The sequence below is a fragment of the Macaca fascicularis genome, chromosome 12 (genome assembly GCF_037993035.2).
Source record: "Macaca fascicularis isolate 582-1 chromosome 12, T2T-MFA8v1.1".
Taxonomy (NCBI): Eukaryota; Metazoa; Chordata; class Mammalia; order Primates; family Cercopithecidae; genus Macaca; species Macaca fascicularis.
In genome coordinates, this window is record NC_088386.1 from 122724118 (window position 1) to 122744814 (window position 20697).

General features: G+C 39.3%; 1 protein-coding gene across 2 annotated transcripts in view; it reads right to left on the minus strand.

Annotated features, from left to right (window-relative positions):
- Positions 1–20697, minus strand: part of IRS1 (insulin receptor substrate 1) — a 62655-nt gene that overhangs the window by 37658 nt on the left and 4300 nt on the right. The window contains exon 2 of one of the 2 annotated variants that reach the window (XM_074010342.1): positions 17911–18197. The exons of the other annotated variant lie outside the window; for it this stretch is intronic. The gene's annotated coding sequence lies outside the window, so the exon portion shown is untranslated. Of the gene's footprint in view, positions 1–17910; positions 18198–20697 lie in introns of those variants that run through there. 2 annotated transcript variants of the gene reach the window in all.

Below are 20697 nucleotides of genomic sequence, written 5' to 3' on the forward strand. Positions count from 1 at the left end.
TTTTAAAAGAAATAAAGAAAAGATTGTATAGAACGGGACTGTATAATCTGTTAGCTTGCAAGTTAAAAAAAAAAAAGAATGGGACTATGGAGCATACCTAGGATTTTATTTTCTTTTGCATCTCGGTCCTTAAACAAAACATGTGTGCTTTTGTGACCTCCTTCCCACACACCCCCTGCCTTTACCCAGCAGCCCCTCCCCAACACATCTATCCCAGGAAGGCAGAGAAGGGGTTTTGCCTTGGTTAACTGTAGCCACTCCAGGAGAGTAGTCTTAAAGTTGATTCCATGCTGTACATAGTAAAGGTTCAAAAATATTTGTTGAGTGTTGAAAGACTGTATAAATATGATCCTCAAGCCCTTTTAGCTAATTGGATAGTAGCTGCCTTTTTTCACATAAAGGTGATAGACAGTGAGGCATGGCAGAGCGGCCCTCCTTATGATCCCAGAGGTAATTCCCTGTGGTCCAACAGAGAAAGCCCTGTTCCTACACTACAAATCCAGACAGGGATGCTCAGACCAGGCAGTCCAGGCAGTTCCAGATTCCCACTGGATGTCCAGAAAGCACAACAGCCAAGCTTCAATGAACTTCATTAACTTGATTTCCTGAGACTTGAGAGTCCATTATAGTAAGAAAGAATAAAAACGTTATAAATGTCTATACTGAATTAAAATCACAAAATACGTTTTAAAAAAGACTACTGGTAGACGGGTTCAAATAAATCTGCTTTTTAAAATGCAAATAACTATCCTTCAAGGAAGAGAGCTTAAAAAGGCTCTGATGATCATAGTGGCTCCAAGGTGGTACATAATCTACAAAGTTCTGTCATTGAAAAAGTAAAACACTAACATGGGGCAAATTAAAATGGAGAGAACATGGGGAAATCAGGAAGCAAATGTCTAACTATGTCCAGTCTGGGGTTGGTTTGAAACACTGTACTACAGAATGTTGGACAATTTGGGGGAGGAAAATGATGTAAAAAAAACCAAGCAAACAAAAAAAAATTCAAGGTTTGGGAAAGAGCCACAAAATTAATTGAAGATTTGAAAAATAAGAATGATGAGTAAAACCTAAAAATGATTAGCATTAAAGGAAAACTGAGACCTGACTTCACAAATGTCTTCAAACACATGTAGAGAAACATTCCATAAAAGGTCGGTGGTCTAGGTAAATAAACTATGTTTCATCCATACAAGAATATTAACCAGCAATAAAAAGAAATGAGCTATCAAGCCACAAAAGATGTGGATGAATCTTAACTGCATATTGCTAAGTAAATGAAGCCAGCCTGATAAAAATACATACTATAATGATTCCAATTTTATGACATTCTGGAAAAGGCAAAACTATAGAGACAATAAACAGATCAGAGATTGCCAGGGGTTGGGGAGAGAGAGGAAGGGTTGAATAAGTGAAGTACAGAGCATTTTTAGGGCCTTGATACTATTCTGCATGATCCTGTAATGGTGAATACAAGTAAGCATTTGTCAAAACCCACAGAATTTATAGCACAAACAGTAAACTTTAATGTATGTAAATAAAAAAAAAAAATACACCTAGGAAGTCACTGATCACAGGATGGAATGTAGAATGTGACAAAATAATCTAAATGTGTTACAAATTCATGAAAAGACTTCAGTAAAAGTGGTAGAATAAGGTGCTGACCTAAGTAACTCTGGAAATGAGGAGAACCTATAAGACTAAAGGCAAAAGAAACTTGACAGAAGCATTGTACTCTAGTTGATAAAGTTGTTTCCCATGGGGCTAGAGTTAACAATCCTGAACTGCTATGTATACATATGTAGTGAAATTGAACAATTAAATGGATCAAGGATAGTAGCAGCCAGACTTCACACTGTTGGGATGGGAGGTGACAGATAAGGAGGCGAGAATGGTCCATGTGGAAATGGACTGGAGTTAGAGACAGCAATGTGAACTCATGTTTAGCTTAGTACAGATACAGATGGTTACATATAGAAATATGTACAGATATGTGTATATGTATGGGTTAGTACACACATATATTTCCTTGCTCTGTCAGCTGAGAAGACAAAAAAGAAATGACATCTCAGTAGTGACAAACACTGCTAGGTCCCAGATCTTAGTTTCCAATATAATTGTCCCTCCATTTTCTGTGGGGGATTGCTTTCAGGATTCCTGTGCCTCCCAAAATCCATGGATGCTAAAGTCCCTTGTATAAAATGGTGTAGTGTTTGCATATAACCTATGCACATCCTCCAGTATACTTTAAATCATCTCTAGATTACTTATGATACACAATACAATGTAGCTGCTACGTATAAGTGTTACGCTGTATTGTTTAGGGAATAATGACAAGGAGAAAGTCTGTATATGTTTAGTAAAGATGCAACTATCCTTTTTTTTTCTTGAATAGTCTTGATTTGTGCTTGAAATCTGCGAATGCAGAACCCAAGGTTACAGAGGGCAGACTGTATGTTCTCCAATAAAAGGAAGCAGCTCCTTAGAGAAATGGATGATTTTTAGAACTGGGGCAGGAAATAAACAAGGTGATCCTGTAGCACATTGGAGTGTCAAAAAGTAAGGGAATGCTAAAAAATAATACAAAAGCAAGAACCCACAATGATGGGAGTATGTCAAAGGGACACAGGTGCCAACTGAAAGGGCTAAAGCTGGGACAATTTGAGCAACAAAATAAAGTGTTACTGGATTATAACTTGAAGTATAAAATAAACAGCCATGAGTCCATACTAATATAATTGACTAAATAAATAAACAAATCTCCTGTGCAGAAAAATCGTGTGTGTGTGTGTGTGTGGCAGGGGGGGTAGATAACTGCCCTCTCCTTAATTGTGGGTTGTATATAGTGACTTTCTGCCAAAGAGCACAATATGGACAGGGGGGGAAAGGCTAACTTTATAGTAGAAAAACCTGAAAAACGCTCCTTCAGCCAAGTTATCAAGGTCAACATCAGCCTTAAGAAATCCTGTTGATAACAGGTACACTTCATCGGTGATGAAATGGCACTTCATCTTTGTGGTCTTCGTCCCCAAAACACATTACCCAGTCTAATCATGAGAAAAACATCAGACAAATCCCAATTGAGGGACATTCTACTCCTCAAAACTGTCAAGGTCATAAAAAACAAGAAAAATCTGGGAAACTGACACAGTCAAGAGGTGCCTAAGGAGACACATAATGTAATGACTAAATGCCATGTGGTATCCTGGATGAGACCACAGAACAGAAAAATAAGGACATTAGGGGAAAACTGAGGAACTCTAAATAAAGTATGGACTTCAGTTAATAATGATGTGTCACATAGTTGTATAATACTAATGCAAGATGTTAATAAAGGCAGAAACTAGGTGTGAAGTACATAGTAAATCTCTGTTCTGCCTTTACGATCATTCTGTAAATCTATAACTGTCCTGAAATTAAAAAGTGTATTTTAAAAATGTTATTGAGTCAAAAATGAAAACAATATTAGATAAAACAAGCTTAGGTGACTATATAAATATTCAAGTATTTTGTTTTCCAAGGGATTTTCAAATGTATTTAAAGTTCCTGACCACTTAGAGAACCCCAAATTGTAAACTGTATTTGATGAATTATTGTTCTTCAGAGAATAGTTGGATGACGCAAAATTTCTTTCAGAGGAAACTGGCTGATATGGTTTGGCTCTGTGTCCCCACCCAAATATCATCTTGTAGTTCCCATAATTCCCATGTGTTGTGGGAGGGACCTGGTGGGAGATGACTGAATCATTGGGCGGGTCTTTCCTGTGCTGTTCTCATGATAGTGAATGAGTCTCATGAGATCTGATAGTTTTAGAAACAGGGGTTTCTCTGCACAAGCTCTCTTTTTACCTGCTTCCATCCACATAAGATGTGACTTGCTCCTCTCTACCTTCCGCCATGATTGTGAGGTCTTCCCAGCCAGGTGGAACTGTAAGTCCAATTAAACCTCTTTAGTATGTAAATTGCCCAGTCTCGGGTATGTCTTTATCAGCAGCATGAAAATGGACTAATACACTGACCCTATTTCAGCAAATAAATATATGTTATATTTGAAACCCAGAAAAGTCATAGTCAGTTTAATTAGAATTGCCTGATCAATTATAAAATACTTTCTATTTATAAATATTTTCTAAGAATTTCTTAGAAAATTCATTTCCTATCTTATTTCCTCTTTTAGCAAACTGATTATGCAGTACCAAGGTTATGATTTTTCCACTTATTCTTCTGCATATCTACATATGGTCATCGTGTTTTATTTTAAATTTGTTTTTAGAACTTAATAGTACTTTACAGTATATTTCTATAATTTAAATCTTCTGATAAAAATATAATTTATAGCCTCATTTTTTTAAAAAAGGGCCACTTGTCACCACTACTAAAATCAGAATGAGGGAAATTCTCTCACATGTAAATGAAGGATTTAAGTTAGAGATAAAGGAATTTCCTCACCATAAAAGCTGTTATCCACTAGAAAAAGCAACCTCAAAATTGTGGGATTTCTTCTTGTGATGTATGGATTTAACAGGAATATGCCTGAAGATCCTTACTTGTAAAATACACAGCAATACCAAAGTAAACTTTTATATAAAAGTAGTTTCAAGGTAAGTCTTTCCTCCCAAACATTAAATACTTTTCTAACAGAATTTTCAAAAAACACTTTTGGAAAAAGAAAGATTAGAGTATACACATTACCACTTTTGCACACTAGTCTTAAAAAGAAAACTCTTAATAATACCCAGTGAAAATTACTACCATTCAATGCTGCAACATAAGCTATGATTCATGACACCCCTGCTCCCTCCAACACCCAATGCCTAGTACACATAGATGGCCACACTAGTGGCCACCTTCAGTCTTCTCTAGGGCTTCCCAGATGTACCACATACTCCTAACATCCTTCTCGCAATGTCACCTGTTCCAGATCTTGACTTTCATGTAAGACTCTCTCTATGAAGCACATATACATCAACTTCAACTCTTGCTTCCTTCTCTTTTATAATTTGCCCTATTACATCACAAAAATGTGCCCTAGGGAAGTTGGTCCTCTACAGCTTTCTCGCTCACATGGCCCTCAAGAAAGGAAGTTCTAAGAAAGCTTGAATTTTTGTCTGTTTTCTTCACAGTTGTAATTCAAGAACTTAGGAGTACGCCTGGAACTCAGTAGAAATTCACTAACTCCTTATTGTACTACTTAACCAGAATGCTCTCTCATGACAGGTCTACAAACATTTGAGTCTTCAGCGACTCCCCACCAAGATCTTCACGACCGGTTATGATTTCTGTTAAATTTCAGGTTCATCAATTACAACAGCTTACTTCTGCAATGAATGGAAAAATCTAAGAAAATATTCAATACCCACCAAGTGTTAGCAGTAGTAATGTAGTTAATAAAAACTTTGTTTTCCTGAATAGAGTATGATTCTGATTTACAGACAAATGAGGTGCTGGTATATTTCCCATATTGTGCTTTAAAACCCTATGGTCCAACATTCATTCATTACTTACATACAACAAACAGTATCTACCAAATGCCAGACTCATTCCACTGAGCATTCAAATCTATTCAGCCACGCTGGTGAAAAGAGAAAGAGCCTAGCTCAATACCAGACACATACCTATAAGAACACACATCTTCAAGTTTTAGAAAGCAGCAAAAATGTTAAATTACTGTGAAGAGCCAATAAAATTGAAGTCTTATTTAAAATAAAACAGAACTAATTTATATTACAGATCTTGTGGAGGTGTGGGTTTCATACCCAAACGTGGCAAATGTTCAGCTATAAGTATTATAAAAGTGCTTGGATCCTAAGTTTTAGCTCAATACTTCAAATGTCCAACAATAGTTAAAAACAATTGCTACAATAGCTGGCACACCAGTTTAGAATACACATTCCATTATTTTGGTCATCACACCAGTTCAGCCTCAATGAAGTGTGGAAACAAAAGTCAGGGAATGCAGGGGAAAAGTCTCAAAGCAATTAGGTTCAATTTTCCAGACCAAGGTAACATTTTAGCAGAGGAGCTACCAAGGGCTACACTGGCAAAATGGACTCATTTAAATATAATTCCTTTTCCTAAACCTTATCCATATTTTAGTAGAGGGACTAATTAGCAACAATATTCCCAAGAGGAAGAAAAAGGAGGAGCAATGGGACACATCAAGAGGGAAATCTATGAATCATAAACTTTCTAACTGGCCTCTGTTTAAAAATAGAGGTAGCGGCTGGGCGTAGTGGCTCATGCCTGTAATCTCAGCACTTTGGGAGGCTAAGGCAGGTGAATCATGAAGTCAGAAGTTTGAGAACAGCCTGGCCAACATGGTGAAACCCTGTCTCTACTAAAAATACAAAAAATTAGCTGGGCGTGGTGCCAGGCGCCTATAATCCCAGCTACTCGGGAGGCTGAGGCAGGAGAATCACTTGAACCCGGGAAGCGGAGGTTGCAGTGAGCTGAGATCGCGCCACTGTACTCTAGCCCAGGCAATAGTGCGAGATTCCATCTCAAATAAATAAATAAAATAAAATAAAATTAGAGGTAGCTGTGATATAATGCTATTTTTCAAATAATTTTCTCATTGCTTTTGATATCTGAAACCTCAGTGAAGATGCTACACTATGACCTAGATCAGTAAGCTACAATTAACATCAGAAGAACTATATTAGTAGAATAAAAGCTGATGAGCTACTGTTGGAAGCACAAAAATAAATCTTGTCAAAACAAAGCAAAGTTCCTGTCAATCTTCAAAGGAATGGTTTGGGGGAACGAAGGAAGTGTCCAAGATTTAAGATACATAGAAAGTTGCAATTAATTTTATCCAAGTTTTTATATCCAGATACCACATTACAAAAACTCTTGTAATTTTGATTGACTGTTTTTAATATATCTGATATTGTTAAATCTGAATTTTTAAAATATTTGACAAATGGAACGGTTTGAGGTACTCAAAAAATATCCACATTATTGTTCTTGTTTGAAACTTTTCTAAAGTCACCCTCTCCCTTGATCCAAGACTCTTCCCTGAACTGTTGATAAATACGTTTTCCATGTGTCAAGTGTTTTGTGAGCACCAACTTGGATAATGGAGTCATGAAATGAAGAGTGAGCCTACTCTCAAATAGCTCACAATTTTTAGTAGGAAGGAGTGCCATAAAACCAGTAACTGGAGCAAAGACAGGTGGTGTTACCACTTCCATCATCCTTCAGGAAGGGGTCAATTTTCTGAACTAAAAAGAGAGGTAGGGTGGTAGGTACACTTGACCCCAGCTAATAAAAGATTTCGGCATTTTCTTTGGTCAATGCATTTAAACGCACTGATTTTACATTGCAAATGCAATTTTACTTACTTTTGCTGGAAATCCATTCAGAACTCTTCTTAGCTAAGAGAGTTGTTCCTAAATACCTTCCGCCACTATTTTTTAAAATAGTATTTCCCATCCACAAAAAAGGAAAAGAAAAGAAAAATGCTGAAGTTTCCTAAACTGGTGAGTAACAGTAAATCCTACGAGTCAGGCTAGGGAGGGAGCCGTGGAATGAGGCTCTATTCATAGAGAAGAGACACATTAATTAAAAATCCACCTAAAAGGAGCCAGTGAATTAGATCGAATTGGGTGGTATGGGTTTTTGTTGTGTACTTGATAATGCAAAGACGTTTTCCATGAGCCCATCTAACTAATACGGCGTGGTGGGAAGCAGGCTTTGAAGACACAATAACATTCCTCCAGCGAGCTTCAAGCTGGAGGCTAAAGCACCAGCCATTCATTTCCCCATCTTGAGACACATTTTTCACCCAGTTCAAAGGCCCAAGAAAACAACAAGCCTGCACACTTTCTGAAGGTCGGCCTTTGTAGGGACTTGTGGGGGACTAAAGGCTCAGGCTGCAAAATATTTTTAAAGACCAAGTTTTAGGAATGTAACCTTTTTTATTGGACTGCAGTTTCCACTCCCTAGTCCTCCTCCTCACCCCTCAATACACACACACACACACACACACACACACACACGCACGCACGCACACATACACACGTTTGGGAAAAAGGTAGTTTTAATTATACTCTTGGTAACTTCCAGGGTACTCTACAAGTGGAAATAAAATATTTTTAGAAATTAATTTATTACTCATTCTTTTAAAAATGTAATATTAATATTCCTTAACCTAACCAGAAGGAATGGGATTCGCTTTGAAAGGAAGTTATTGTTTAGCTGTGGTTCAAAGAGTATGCTGGAATTGGGAAGCGGGGCAGAGGGAGCTAGTAAGGGGTGGGTTAGTGGGGTGGACTGGAGCTGCCAAGATAACAATATAAATACCACCACATTAAACTTTCAGTTTCTCCCTCTTGGCTCCCCTCCATGACATATTTTATACAGTGTCTTGTTTTGTTTTGTTCTGTAACCTCAGGAACATTTAAGGTATTTGAGATTCTGGTAAAAGAGAAATGTAAATAGTAGCTGATGGGAGAGCTGGGTGAAGAGTTAACTAAAGTACTGCCTTTGCTTTGAGTGGGATACGGCAAACCATTTGCATTTGCCTTCCAATAATCAGCAACTCTGTGTTACCCAAATCTAGATTTTTGCTCAGGCAGCAAAAGCCCTTTCAAACCATTTCAAAGTCTCTGACTCCATTTAGGCCCTTGCTATCCACCTCTCCCCACAAAATGTCCAGCGCCCTGCACCAGTTCTCATGTGGCTCAGCTTGTTGTATAAGTGGGAACAAGCAGTCAGCCATTGGTGAAGGGACAGTGGGAAGATATCCCCTGGCTCTGGGTTCCCTTCCAGTACCATATTCGTTTTCAAGTCCTATGTGAGCCACCTGAGGACTGTTACAAAGTGTAATCCTTGGTTGGGTGCTGTGGCTCATGCCTGTAACTCCAGCATTTTGGGAGGCCAAGGTGGGCAGATCACTTGAGGTCAGGAGTACATGGCCAGCCTGGCCAACATGGTGAAACCCTGTCTCTACTAAAAATACAAAAATTAGCCTGGTGTGGTGGCGCACCCCTGTAACCCCATCTACTCAGGTGCTGAGGTAGGAGAATCGCTGGAACCCAGGAGGCGGAGGCTACAGCGAGCCAAGATCGCACCACTGCACTCCAGCCTGGGCAACATAGTGAGACTCTGTCCTAAAACAAAACAAAACGAAACAAAAGTATAATCCTCTAACCTAGCTCATGTTAGACATCTGGAACAAATAGTATATTTTCACCAGCCACCAATGGCACTAAAAATAGAGACAACCGCGTCTACTACTAGAAACCTCAATAGTCATTTTTCAATGTTTTACTTAGAGGTGAGCTTTCAGCCTTCACTCATCTAATAAGAGGTATTCTTAAGGAGATCTAACTCTTAAAAAGATGCCATCAAGACCTGAATCTGCACTTGGCCCACAGAGCATGTAATATAAAAATATGTGTTTCTCCTTTACAAACCTGAATAACAGAAGTACATTAAGTATTTTCTGAAATCATTTCCTGCCCCTACATTTACAGTAGTGCCCATTATTCTACTTCATAACACTCTGCCCTTCCTCTTCCTCATGCCACATTTTGCAGTAGCATATTTATTTATTTACTTGTCTATTCTTTGCCCCCATAAAGTGCCACAAAGGCAGGGACACATCTATTTCAGTCTCCACTGCCCGGCTCACAGAATAAACTCAATGAATATTTATCTAAGGGAACATAAGTGTTCATGTTTTCCAAAAAAATTAGTATGAAGGAAATCGCTGATATTTCACCCAAAAGTAGAACTGTTCACTATAAACATCTAAGAATAATTTGATTCTAAATGTTCAAATGCAGTTGATAAACATTGACTAATGACAACAAAATAACTGCATTTAGTATACTATGGTATCATAGTAAGTCAGAAAATACGGATTTTCTAATAGTATCTATTTTATCCCCTTGATACTGGATGTGGCTATGTGACTTGCTTTAGGCAATGGGATAGTAGCAAATGTGATGTAAGCAGAAGCTTGAAAAGTACTTATGCATTCATTGCTTCCCTGCCCTTGATGCTGGGAACCGGTTCAATACCACATGAGGACTGGGTCAGGCTGCTGCGGACACGTGGACCAGTCAATAGCAAGCACCAACTGACAGCCATTATCATCCACTAGATATGTTAGGAAGAGAATCCTAGACAACCAGCCAGTCAGTCCTCCAACTGACTGAACCACATGCGTTTAGCCTGATGAGACAAGCAGAAGAACTGCCCCGCTCAACTCAGCCTAAATTACCAACACACAGAATTGTGACCTAGTGAATGACTAATGTTTTAAAGCACTTTATTTGGTTGTGGTTTGTTACATATTGAAAGCTAAATGATATATACTCCTGAGAAACTAGACACAAAATTCTTTTAACAGCTTTTTAAAACTTTCCTTCATATTGAGGAATTTCATTCCTCCTTACTTTAATCTGGAAGAAAACTAATACTACTGCTGTTAGTATACTCTTATTGGTAAGTCACCAAAAACACGATCAAACGCTGACGATTCTAATTCAATTCTAATTCATTTTTTTTTTTTTTAGATTGAGTATTGCTCTTGTCTTTTAGTCTAGAGCGCGGTGGTGTGATCTCGGCTCTCTGTCTCTCAGGTTCAAGTGATTCTCCTGCCTCAGTCTCCCGAGTAGCTGGGATTACAGGCACCTGCCAGCACGTGCAGCTAATTTTTGTATTTTTAGTAGAGACGGGGTTTCACCATGATGGTCAGGCTGGTCTCCAACTCCTAACCTCAGGTGATCCACCCACCTCGGCCTCCCAAAGTGCTGGCATTATAGGCGTGAGCCACCGTGCCCAGACTCTAATTCAAATGTTATCTGTTACCACATTCTCGAAAGTTTCTATTTTGTAACAAGAGCTACCCCATTCTATTCATTGTCTTCCTGGACCACAATTAGCAAGAATAGCAGGGTATCAGTCATAACGTTTTTGACCATTACAGAAGCTCCTCTTTGCTTCAAAATAGAAATTATATCAGCAATACACACCTTCCTTAGGAGACAGGGTAGATTCTCTAAATTCCATTCCTGTCCAGTATTAATAACTTTGGAGAAAATAAGTGAGAGGACATTGCTAGTATAAATAAATTTCATTAATTAGTTGTATGTAGTCCTATGTATAAAATAAATTGCTCCCAGAATTTGAAATGTTGAAAGACTATTCCAATAAAAAGCATTAATTCTTTTGAGCACTGAAAAATATGAGACATTGGTATCCAGAAAGTCTTCAAAAAGATCCTTAACCTTAATACTTAATCCCATTACACTATTATTAAGAACTAGTTATTCACTCAGTCTTGGGGGAATGAATGCCTAAGTACCATGAAAGTGAACAGGAAAAGAAAATAAAGTAATAAAGATTTAAATTGGTGATGTTTAAAAACTTAAAACTTTTCTGGCCAGGTGTGGTGGCCTACACCTATAATCCCGGCACTTTGGGAGGCCAAGGTGGGTAGATCACTTGAGGTCAGGAGTTCAAGACCAGCTTGGCCAACATGGTGAAACCCCGTCTCTACTAAAAATACAAAAATTAGCCAGGTGTGGTGGCGCATGCCTGTAATCCCAGCGACTCAGGAGGCTGATGCTAGAGAATGGCTTGAACCTGGGAGGCGAAGGTTACAGTGAGCCAAGATTGTGTCACTGCACTCCAGCCTGAGTGACAGAGTGAGACTCCATCTCAAAAAGCAAACAAAAATAAACAAATAAATAAGACACGTGTCTTAATTTGCACATTTCCAACTTGAAAAACCAGATCTTTTTTTCTTTTTTTTTTTTTTTTTGAGACGTTGTCTTGCTCTGTCGCCCAGGCTGGAGTACAGTGGCCCGATCTCCACTCACTGCAAGCTCCGCTTCCCGGGTTCACGCCATTCTCCTGCCTCAGCCTCCCGTGTAGGTGGGACTACAGGCGCCCGCTACTGCGCCCGGCTAATTTTTGTATTTTTAGTAGAGACGGGGTTTCACCGTGTTAGTCAGGATGGTCTCGATCTCCTGACCTCGTGATCCGCCCGTCTCGGCCTCCCAAAGTGCTGGGATTACAGGCGTGAGCCACCGCGCCCAGCCACCAGATCATTTTTTAACCTATATTTTCCCCTTTCACTGTTATGATAGACTGATTAATCTCTAGAAATTTTTGAACCTGAGGATTGAAAAGAGACATGGAAAGTAGTGTGTCCTTTTTTTCCCTTTAAGAATAACAAACAAACAAACAAAAAACAAGTAAGTCTGTTGTACGAGGTGTATTATCTGCTGTGCCCCTTTAAGTGCTGAAATTTGGGATCTGAGCATATTCTTCCATAGAAGACTTGGAGCAGTTGGGCATTTAACCAACTTTCTGTTACAAAGCTTCAAAATTTATAAGCAGTCTATCTCTGGAAAGATAAACAAAACCCAGCAGTGATGGCGGCCTATGAGAAACTGGGGACAAAGGTGGGAGGAAGTTCTATGTTTCACTCTCTACGTTAAAAAAGAAAAAAAACCACTTGAAACTTATAGCATGTACATGTATCACCTATACAAAAATATAGAGAAAAAATAGTGTGAAGAGACCCAGCAAGCTATTATAAAACTTGGTAGTCTTAAAAGAAGCTTTTTAAAAATGTTTCTGTAAGAGACTACCACAAACTTAAAAATAAATATGACTGCATATCATCAAAACAGAGGGAGAGAAATCTCAAAAGTGATTATACTTCCAGCCAGAAGCAAGCAAGGAACCACAGTTAAAAGTGTTGGAGCCTTTCTTTATTAAAAATAAAAACCACCCACCCAAAGGAAAAAAAAAGAAAGAAGTCCTGGAATAACAAAGCTAAGATAGCAAGAAAAGACTTTAAAATTTCTTTTGTAGCCCCCACTTTCACCCCACGTTTCCTAACACTGGCCGCCCATAACAAGTCCACATTCAACCCCTCTTCATTTAACAGCTGGATGCCTCTTCTTCTGGCTACTTTCACTGGGACTAAAGATCCAAAGCCAAGATATCTTTTTCCTGCTTTTTGTCAATATTGCATTTGCAAGTTTAATATCCAAAAACGGGCCATTCTTCCAAATGAGAGTTTCAACAGCCTTCCTGATTATTTAGTATGCTGATGGTATTGTCAGACAGGAAGCCATGGTTAGAAAGATTTAGAAAAACACAAACCTTTAAGGTAGATGGGCACTTTTGCCCATTAGGTTTATGAAAAATGCCAACTTTTGTGAACTACACAATCTGAATCTTGATTTGTTTCTCCCGGATAACTTCTGTCAAAGAAATTTGGTAACTACTTTGGTGATCTCCTCTCAGTACCATTTTTTCCCTCCATTTCCATGAATCTACCTTCATCCCCTTTCACTAAAAGGTGTACTACATGGAACATGATAGGTGCTCTGCTCAATAGTGCTTACTGAGTAAAAGGCAGGAGAGGGGAAAAACAACAAAAAATGGCTTAGGGCCTATTTGACCAAAAGCAGATAATTTATGTTAGGCTTGAGAAATGGGTGATGGGCTTGAATAGTATTAAAGGCAATTAAAGATCTTCCGATCTTCTGATTGTTCCCACAACCCCTAAAACTCAAGGGTAAATATAATTATTTTTCATATCCATAGAGCCCTCCAAATAATTTTGAAGTGAATAGGGACATGACGATTGAAGAAGATTAGATAAATTATAGTTGACTACAGAGCAATTACTGAATATTCCAGTGGCCTTTAACTAACTGCTAAATGTTTATAAATGGCTTTTAATATTTTGCTAGCTCACTTAGATCATATCCTTCCTAAAAGTAAAATCATGACTTTCTGTGCAAAACATAATTTGTTTGCCACATTACATATATTTGGAAAAAAAAAAAAAGTCTCTTTGATCATTTCAACAAACGTGAGAAAACTTCTCAAGATTAAATGATACTGTTCAGCAACATGACCTAAATATGTCAGGGAGGATCAGAGAACACCTATCAAAGTATTCTTTGGTCAACAATAAAAGCGGAGTGCAAGGATACATACGTAATATTCAATATTTAAAAAACTTCGGATGGTAAAAGGAATACAATGAATGCAATCCAACTCAGCTTACTCAATAAAACATTCCTGGTAGAGTAATAAAACCACAAAATCTCCATTCTGCTTTAAGATAACTGCAACTAGAATCACAGTCTGACCTATGTGTTCAACTCTACTGCCATTATCAATGGAAAATACAGAAAAAGGGTCAAAAAGCCTTTTCAACATAAACACATCTTTTTCAAAGCTCTATTATTTGAAGATCACTGACTCACTGAATAAGCACAAATAACATTTATCCAACCAAATTTATTTCAACAAATAGATTATAGCAGAGCCTGCTGCAAGACTACTATTAAAATGAAAAGTGTTCCTTTTATCACACATGACAGTACCTTATACTTATCTAATCCATCTTCTCCCTTTTTCAGTGAATTAAGAATGGGAGAGATACTACCATTTCCAAGGTGTAAGACGAAAATAGAAGCAAATAGATGATACTTACTAATCTATCATCTTAAAAAGCTTTACAATAAATTTTAGTAACTACGTCATACTATGAAATTAGTATACAATTATATCATACTAATATTTAAATGTAATTTTAAGTTAAAATTCAATATGATTATACTTTCTGAACATGTTTCAACAACATTTTAAAAAGAACTTTCAAAGTCTGCTGCATAGTTATGGACTAATAAGGTAACAAAAGAATAAATCAGTTACATAATTATAAATGTGGTAGAGGCAGGATCTATTATTTTACATACAAAAAAATACTAGTATGAAAAAAAGTTACAGGATCTTTAGTGTGAAACTGGCTTCAAGCATGATTCACAAGAAGCTATTTTCCTTGAATACAATTTCCAGTAACTTTGTAACATGAGGAAATAATTGAGGAAATGGCTTTCTTTAAAACAAAACAAAACCTTAAAACCATGAAATGTTCCAATATACTAAATTAGCAACCCATCAAAATAAAAGGAACGATTTATATACTATTCAACTAAGACATATCTGATTATAGTGAGAGGATTGGAAGAGAATAAGTCCATGGAGTTTCTTAAGAGGCAACAGACTATTTTAATGACTTGTGAAATCCACATGGAGGGACAAAAAAGGCAGGAGCTTCTGAATATACTGAATATACTGGCAACTCAACAGCCAAGATAACACAGGGTTGGAAGAGCAGTGTTGGCTCAACTAATCAAAAATCTTAAAGCACAAAAAAAATCTGGACAACACTAATTTTGCCAGCAAGAGAAATATTGAGTTGTTTCATACACCTAAGCGAGAAAAATAAAGCTAAACAAAAAATTTTGGAAGACCTCCTATAGTCCCCAATTGGCTTCTCAAATTTCCTTTCCATTCACTTAAATGGTTATCTCACTGAAGAACACTGATGGCACAAATGCGAAACATTATCCACAAACACACCACCCCTGGAAAAGAGGTGATTTCCAACAGGATGCATGTGTTAATTTCCGCAGTGTGCACTGGTTAAAGCTTAATCTATACTGTGGGGAGGGGTGGGATGTTTCTGAGAGCTGACCTTAGGATGTAGGAGCTAGCAGGTGCCTTGCCTTCCCACACACATTTTATTTTTAAAAAGGTGGAAGGAAGAGGAGCATAATCCACTCTAGAGATGGTTCCAAAAACTTAGGCTGGTTAGTCAGGAGGGTTTGTCTTGGGGTCTGTTAAAACTTGAAAACGCCCCTTTGAAGCAAGAAAGGTTAATGTCAGGCCCGAATCAAACGATGTTTTCCTTCCAGGCCCTGGTCTGGCCGTAAAGAATGTCTGATCCAAAGGTTAGAAATGGACAGAACAGGCTATTCTAATGCTTTATGATGACCCTGTCAACAACTTCTTCTTCAGAATCCTCATTGCAAATGACCCATTAAAGAGTATCAGTCATTTTCTCCACAACATTCCTATGTTTAGAGCTGCAAAGGAGGTTAGAATAATTGAGAACAAAATCCTCAAGTTACTGATGAAGAAATAGGTCCAGAGAAATTAAGTGACTTGCCCAAGGTCACTCAGCTGGTGAAGGGCACAGGCTGTGTTGGAGCCCAAGATCTCTGGCTCCCAAGAACTGCTTTTTCCATTGCATCATTTAAGATAGCACAAAGCTATATTCCTGGAATTCTGATCTAAAAAAAAAAAAAAAAGTGGCATGCCCTTTGGATCCCAAGTCTCTTCTTGTAAGGCAATGCTGGAGATAGTATTTATTGAGGGTAAACTAAGAGAAATGACTACAATATATGCAACATTTTATGGATTTTTTTAAATATAAAAGGCTACCTAAACAATTGCAAAAGTTAAGCAAATTATTAGATGCTCAAACTTTTCTGGAATAACAGAGAAACTCTCTCCCACTGCTCAGTAGCAGTTTTGGGGCATAGCATTTGCACCTGCTTGGTACGTTTCCACCTGTGATGTTTCACTTGGCCCCTCAGAAAAAGCGCTGCCCTGAGATCTGATGATTCAGTGATGCAAGAGGGATGCTGGCTGGTGAGAAATGCTTATTTGAGAGGGAAGGAGGAGAAAATACGCCCACAGCACTTCTCTTTCTTATTTTCCTTATTTTAGAAAGGCCAAATCGCAACACATTTTCCATCCCATGTAGTAATATATCTCACATAATTTTGGTTACTGGAGGGTGCACAACACAACTCTAGCAAGCTTTCAAAATCGATGTGCCTAGCCTAAATTGACGGGCTGTCACTGGGACTGTCAATGATGGAAAAATGAATCTGTGTCTGAGAACGCGACAGCATTTCCTCTAAGCCTTGAAGGAACACACTACCCAAACCCTTGTCACACCGAGTTCTCAGGATCTGCAAGCCGCAGTCCCGTCTTTCATTTCTCTGTGAGCTCCCTCACAGCCCAGGAGGACGCGTTTTCCCAGCTCTTACCTAGCTCAGGTGCTTTGCAGTAAAGCCTATGGAGCCTAGGGCACTTTCAAGCCAAAGGAACTTCCCCTCCCCCAGTGACCAAAAACGACGGCAGCCGCAGCACTCGCAGGTCTCTCTCCCTCCCTTGGTGGCGGGGGGCGGGCAGGAATCGCGGACCAACCCCACCCGGCCCGCAGGCCCGCAGCCACGTGCGGGGCTCCCTTCCTGCTCGCGGATCTCGAAACAGGAAGACGAAGGAACGTGGCCTCGTAGTAAACCGTAGTAAAGAGAGGAGGGAAACAAAATGGGGCTCGTCACATGGTTACGGCCTGGATTTTTCTCAATTAAAAATAAGAGGAAGTGTGTGTTTCCGGCCCCCGTCCGTGGGCTGGTTGGACTTTTTCGTTCTTAGGATTCTGGTCCAAATGCAAGAATACGGCTGAGGGCACAATGTCCTCAGTCGGCGGGCGCGGTACGGAGGGGGCCTGTGGTTCGGCCTGCGGGCACCAGTGGGAAAGAGGTGTCAGGCGGGGTGGTAGAAAGCAGCCCAGGGCCGCCCGCCCGCTACCACCTCCTGGGGACCTGCGGAAAGCCCCGCCCCGCGCCCGCCGCGGCTCAGCCGTTTCACAAGCTGATTGGCTGTGGTGGGGGCCAATCAGCGCCCAGCCCCCCCGCCCGCCCGGGACCCGGAGCCGCGCGGCTGTGCCCGAGGGCGGGGCCTCGCCAGCCAGCGCCGACCACGCGGCCCGGGAACGGGCCCGGCCGCCCGGGATGACCCGAGACGGGCGGGGGCGGGAGACCCGAGGGCGGCCTGGCTGCAGGTTCCCCCACCCCGGGCGAAAGGGGGCTCGGAGGAGGGAGGAGAAGGAATGCAGGAAGCGGAGGTGACCCGGAAAAGGGAAAGTGCCAGGGCTGAGAGGGTTTGCGCCAGCCAAAAAGGCCACACGGCTGGGGAAAAGGGAGGGAGGGGAGGCAACCTTGGAGGTACGGAATCCTTGACATCACATAAAAGGAAACAGAATGAAAAAGAAATGGAAAGAGTCTTTTTCTGTTTTTTTTTTTTTCTTTTTCTTTTTTTTTTTTTTTTTTTTTTTTGGTCTTTTAAAGGGGGAGGGCATAACAAAGAATGACAAAAACAAAAAACTGAACCCAAAAGGCATGGCTGGGGTCTGTGTCTTTGTCAGCTGCAGTTTCAAAACTAAAAGACAAATTTGATGCCGGGTAAAGGTGGCGGGGCTGCTATGACCGAGTCTGAGAGGCTCTTTTTGCCCTGCTTCTTGGGCTCTCAATTTACTCTCTGCAGAGAGGGGGCCACAAGTACTGCGAAATTCTGAAAAGGAGCAAAAGAAAAAAAGGACATTGTCAGGAACATGAAATAAGAGGTGGAAACAAAGGGATGGCAGGGGATAGTACTAGAAAACGAGCAGGCCAGAACTAAGAGGCGATGCAAGAGAAAGGGCAGGCAGAAAAGGTAACTGGACTACAGGTAAAGCAGAAAGGCTTCCAACAAGTCGAACTCCTGAGCTCAGTGCTTCACAAGTGTTGTCCTCTAACACAATGAAAAATTTTAAACAAGCCGAGATGTTTCAACAGCGCACACCCCTCATCACACCTCTATTCCTTTCACCGAGTCTCAGGTTTTACCTGAGAAATGAGGAAAAAGAGCAAAGACAGCAATTGCTGAGGAAGTGAGGAAAATAATGTTTGCACACACATACTCATTCGGAGCAGAAGCCGTTTGCCACTCACAGGTCTGACTTCTGTCTGTTTCAGATAACTATGGAATAACATCTTTGGACTCAACAGGGCACAGGCAAGCAAGCAGAAATCAGGATGTAAATGTGCCAGGTAGCATTTGGTGCCTCACTTTAAACACCAACACAAACATCTCAAATATGCATTGTAGAATTTTCCTGGTACGGTGCAAAGCATGGTCTATTGTTACTCCAGAATTATTAGAAATAGGATTATATGATTATTCCAGAATATTTTATTTTCCCAAAGAAGGTTAAGGATAGAAGGTTGTAGAGTTTTGTTTTTTTTTAAATGCATCCAACACAGGAGAATTTTATTTTAAAGCCCTTTTTAAAAATGAAAATTCTAGTTGGACATCAATTTTCTTCAGAGCAAACATTATTTATTCTACTCTATAAAAAGAAACCTAAAAAAATTAAGATGACAAGTAAGAAAAACTTTCTTCATCTCCTTTAAAACCAAAATTTTAGTTCTGCTGGGCTTGTTTCCTTCAAATTCTCATTATTTTACCAATGAGGCACTTTATAATACAAATGCTTAAAGTGTTGAGGGATTCTGACTCCCAAAAACATCATTTGATACAACAAGATTTGTACTGTTGACGTTGACATACACAATTAAATCTTCTAGTGAATGATGAAAATAAATGTTGAAATAAATGCTTATCAAATAAATGCTTTTTATAACATATCACCTAAAATCTTCATTTCAGTGTTCATATACCTTTTTCTTCTTCTACAAAATAGAGAATGATATGGATCGAATATTGGAAACAGAATTAAGAAGACTACGAACACATGATAAACAAATACCTATCAATAGGAAACCAGGGCACAGATTAATTTCTTATGAATTGACACAAATTAAGAAAAATCAATGCTTTGAAAAGCTTATTCTGTGGAGCATAGATAAAATTCACAAGATAATCAGTTTGTCAGAGTAAAATGTTTCCAAATGCTGGAAACTTCTGTATTGCCAACTCATCACATTATTTGCAAACTGTACTCCTCTCTTCTACCCACAATCATGACCACCAGAAAACAGGATCAACAGAACGAAGGGCAGGCTAATTTCCTATTACAAATGTTTTTCATTTTCAATACGGCATTAGCCACAGAAGACCTAAAGCCAACTTTCAGCATTTACTGCAGTGTCTACTCTTGAACTTAAAGGAACACAACAAATACCCTAAAAGTGGAGGGTATACAGTTTAGCCCTTCTATTCAATGCAAAACAAAACAAAACATATTAAGGCATGTTCCTTAGTATGCATTCTTCTCAACAAATAAAAGCTATTTTACAGAAGATGTATAGTAGCCCCCAAATGATATCTGTAATGTCTCAGTGCAAGAAGAGGTAACTGTAAGGCAGACATCCTAGGATGAACTCCCATAACTCTTAATCATGGGTCCCAGACACATACAGAGTTTCCTGCATATCCTGTATGAGAGAGGCCAGGCCCGTGGGATGGTGGGTTGGTGTGTGAATAATATTTCACAAATCCTGGTACAGGAACAAAAGGACAATGTAACCCATAATTACTTTGAGAGATCATAAAAATAGATAGGTACTTCTCTCTAAATATGTATTTCTAAAAAGCTCTTACTCCTTATCTTTTTAGGGCAGGATGAATAGAAATCAATGTTTCCCGCTACTGTTTATGTTGCCTTGGTATTATGAAATCACAGAACGAAAGGACAGAGAACAACTCGATAAGATCACCCTTAAGGGCTCCCAGAAACTATCTTAAAGGAAGGGTTTAGTCCCTGTGTTAATAAATATTTTCTGTAGAACGGTCCCTGTAGGGGCTGACTTAAATATATAGTGAAAAGAAAACTTCAACAAACCAATCAAGCTTCTTATGTAGGAACTTTACAAACCTCAGAACTGGCATAGGATATACGTTTTAAAAATATGGCAGTAACTCCTTCACTTGGAAATTCTCAAACGAAAAAGCCCTCCTGTGGCTGCTCCTACATGTTTGTTTGACTCTCTGCCAGATGTCAGTGTGGGGTGAGCATCTTGTGTACCCTGAGAATGTAAGCGCATTCTCCCTGAGGAAGCAGTGGGAAAGA